This window comes from Cryptotermes secundus, unplaced genomic scaffold, assembly GCF_002891405.2.
Source record: "Cryptotermes secundus unplaced genomic scaffold, Csec_1.0 scaffold840, whole genome shotgun sequence".
Taxonomy (NCBI): domain Eukaryota; kingdom Metazoa; phylum Arthropoda; class Insecta; order Blattodea; family Kalotermitidae; genus Cryptotermes; species Cryptotermes secundus.
The window spans coordinates 15,794-19,993 of NW_019725426.1; the positions used below are offsets into that span (position 1 = coordinate 15,794).

The 4,200-nt window shown below is 37.7% G+C and overlaps 1 long non-coding RNA gene across 4 annotated transcripts in view; it reads right to left on the reverse strand.

The window, feature by feature from the left end:
• LOC111863421 overlaps nt 1-2,600 on the reverse strand; it is a 12,658-nt gene extending 10,058 nt beyond the window's left edge. For 3 of the 4 annotated variants that reach the window (XR_004512906.1, XR_002842598.2, XR_004512905.1), the window contains exon 1: nt 1,904-2,600. This is a non-coding gene — a long non-coding RNA (uncharacterized LOC111863421). The remainder of the gene's footprint in view (nt 1-1,903) is intronic. The other variant, XR_004512907.1, reaches the window with a different exon arrangement.
• Between the last annotated feature and the right edge of the window lie 1,600 nt (nt 2,601-4,200).

Below are 4,200 nucleotides of genomic sequence, written 5' to 3' on the forward strand. Positions count from 1 at the left end.
GACTGGCATCTGACATCAAATGCTCTTGTATCTAAATCCTGTATCTTAATTCAGCATAAAAATACAAAATTTTCCATATCATGGGAATAATGGAGGAAAATCGTTAAATAAAATATATCATTTCTAAAAAGAATGTCCCACAAATAGATGGCACAGAACTGAGAGAGAAACAGTGCTCCCTGTGACAGAACTGCAGTAGGGACTGTATAGAGTTCCCCAACTTCGCACACTATCCCTCTCTGCACTCAATTTTTTACAAGACTTGCTAAAATTGACCCCATTCTGCTTTCAAGCATGCCTCACAGCATATAAACAAGTTCTGTGACATGCTAAAGTTCTGACACAAATACTTGCCATGGTCTTGTATGAGGAACACACTACACCACTGTCTTTACATTGTATAACAACCCTTGGTAACCGGCACGAGGATTTCATTCATGTATTTTGAACAACTTCACAATTTGACAATGACTTTGTTATCAAACTTAATGATCTCAATACCACGGACAAAAAGCTCTTCTTGGTGCAGGTTTGTTTTTTTAATTTTGTAGTCTGAGGTTTGTTACTTGGGGCATAAGCCTATACAGTGAGTTTTCATAGTTGGAGCCTCCAATAAAATGGAAAGTGCACTTAGGTAATTTATTTTAGATATTGCATGTAATTTATAGTTTAGCTTTTGTTGCCTTATTATACTCATCCACTGTTTTATCATATTTAAAGGATTTATTATGTTATTTTTCTATGGTTTTTTATATTATTAGTCATTTGATGTGATGTTTAATCTCATATATTTTTTTATAAAACTGACTTGTCCAATTGTACATAATGTAACAGTTATGGATGTTAAATAAATAAATAAATCAATCAATCAATCAATCAATCAATCAATCAATCAAACATGTAGGTTTGTTCATAATTGCCACAACACTGAGTTCCTAGTCATGCACAGTGAAGCTTGTCGGCAAGTGAGTTGAGACAAAAATAAACAATCCAAGAGGAATATGTTTACTGAAGAAAAAGTTTAAGATATCTAGACATGATAAGAGACTTGCAATCACAGACTTCTGGGAAACTAGTCCCAATAAACCCTGCACTCACAGTCACAAGACAATATGCAAAATTTATGAACAAGGAGCCAATGATATCCTCATGTCATTCAACACATGCCACTACATGTTGGAAATTTAATGGCATTGTGGGCTGTAAATGTGTGGTAAATCACTTATTTCAGACTGTGTTGCAAAACTTGTTCACATGCTGTGAGACATGCCTGAAGGCAGATGTCAATGCTGGCAGTTGTTATACAATATGGGAAGTCTATGTCTATTCTTACAGTAATTATTAGTGAAGTTCTGCTTATAGAGAATGTAATGTAAGAAAATTTAATGTTCATGCTTAACATGCCACCATACTTCCAAAACAGATATATGCAGTATGAAAATTACATATTACTATATTTCTAAACATGAAAATGCTAAAAGCAGTAACTACATATGGCAAGTACCGTTTATTGCACAAGCCTGCTGCCTTTCAAAGTTTATTATATAAATTCATATTTTGCTACCCCAATCTATTTCGTATGTTCGAAACCTAACTTTCACGATGAAACCGAGACTATGTAGCCCATAGTTTTTCTTTTCAAAGAGTTAAAGTAAAGTAAAGGTATCCCTGTAACAGACCGTAGAGGCCCATAGTGTTGTGAGATGTTGAGCTAATAAAATTCAGGCACCCTGATGAGTCACAGTTCATAAGCACTTGGAACTAATAAATCTGTGGCAGATAAAACACTTATGTAGGGTTCAGAAACTTAACACATGTCATGTACATTCTTTAAATCCACAAAAATTGTATAAAATATATTAATTCTTCGCAAAAAAAAACAAAAAAAAAAACACACTCCTACCTCCACAAACCGAACAATCCACCATCTGTCACAATCCGTCGTTGGTCGTTGCTCCAGTAGTATGATGCACACTGCCATTTAAATCATTAGCATATTAACTATAACTTTAAAAATATAATACTTAATTCACCGTACACAAAGCAGGCATTACATAACACAAGAACTCTACATACATACTACTTCTTGTCCATGTTAATTTATCAATTTTCCTGGATCCCCATTATTATGTTTATTGCAATGTCTGGTCTGAAACCTTCCTGTATCACGACGAGACTTCAGATTTCTCTTGATCGAATTGCTGTTCTACATCACAAAAGCAACATCTTCGTCATGTAATTGGCAGTCGGGCAAAGTAGACAAAACATCAAACCTGTTGCTAGTAGGTATTGTGTATGTACACGTTTTACTTTATTGTTCCCTCCAATACTTCCATATCCTTCACTTTCACGCTCTTTACGTTTAGACATACACCAACTGTATTTTGAGATTTGTCCACCTTTGATCTGATCTCTACACCTGACATAACCTCAAGTTTAATAGTCATTTCAAGCTCTTTAGCCAGCGCCTACACGATCGCACAAAATACGTCCGTTGTAACGAACGTACTTTGCTGAGGACACCACACAGTTGCAAAATGCAGTACGTAATTTATTGTCTGCAATGGAGCCAGAAGACTGCGTAGCATTCGCCTGTCTTGTTTATTTCTACAACGGACGCATTTTAGCGCTCGTGTAGACGCTGCCTTAACGTTTGGACCACACGAGCGCACAAAACGCGTCCGTTGTAGCGATCGTCGTGACGTCCGTTGTAGAAATAAACAAGAGAGGCGAATGCTACGTTTTCTAATTTTCATTTCAAGCATCCTGCTGTGTTACAATATATACAATATATATACGCTTTCTTCTGGCTCCATTGCAGACGAAAAACTACGTACTGCCATTCTGTAACTGTGTAGTGTACTCAGCAACGGACGTACTTCGTGTGCGCTCGTGTGACCCCAGCCTAAACAGGACTTTATTCATTACTTGTAGTGAGTACTTCAGTAAGTGCGCAATGTAAGTTATTATACTGTATTCTATTCTATTATTATATGTTATTTGCGAAATCTGAGCAGGATGGGGAGGAGGAGGGAGAGGTTTCGTTTATTGCAGCCCATTAACGTACAGACAAGTTCTGGATTCATAATTAATTTATTTATTTAACAACAAATAACTGCCAAGCTATACAGTTTACATAGTGTGGGATGGACGATGTTCCAATAGACAACTACTCCAAGAAAAGTTTGAGGGCCCTTAAAAGGGCCGTTTGTTTTATATTGCGGGCCCTGGATGACTTCAGAATATTAATTTTCTTCTACAGTTAAGTCTTTTTGGCCTGTTTCGAAATGTGATTTTTTTTTTTTAATTTTCCGCCATTCCTCCGTTATCTGCAGCTTTTCAATTTTTCTCAATAAATCGGCCTCGTCATTAGTTAGTTCTCCTTGCTCCTCTTTCGGCGTTGCAACTACTTGGTTAACCTCCGCCATCCTGGACAGCTGGACGAGCTGGACAGTGAGGGAGAGGCCTGGAGGTTCTCGACTTATATAGACTCTGGACCGCTCTGGACACCAGGGGGTGGAAACTCAATGCTATTGGCGGGCAACATATCCGCCGTGAAGTCATGAAGCATCACTGCTGCCGCGGTGGCCGGCGGACACTCTCTTGATATAAAATGGCTGCCGCCAGTGCCGAGAGCTTGGTCGGTAAGAAGGTATGCTATCATACCACCTGCCCTGTCGGTAAGAAAGTATGCTATCATACCACCAGCATTTTTTACTGCTCCCTCCAAAAAAATCACTAGTTCACACGTATAGCTAGAAATAATAATTGATGTAAATGAAATGTTCATATTTTACAGGCACTGGTGGGAAACGTTCTCCCAATAAATAATGTTGCAACCTGACATCTTATACTGCAGAGGTTCTTACTCCGTTGTGTGTTTTCTGTTTTCGAACTGAGTATAACATCACTTCCCTCAAAACCATCTGGAGGGGAATGAGTTAAATGATATCAAACTCAGTTTGAAAACAGAAAACAGGCAACAGAGTAAGAACCTCTGCAGTACAAGGTATCAGGTTGCAACATTATTTATCAGGAGAAATTTTCTCACCAGTGCCTGTAAAATAAGAACATTTCATTTACATCAATTCAACACCCCCTTACTGAAATGCAATGGATATTTGAACTATAACATATATAGAATACTTGTGCTTAGGAAAGCTGATGGTGGGTAAACTTGAAAGAAAATTCTGTTTCCAT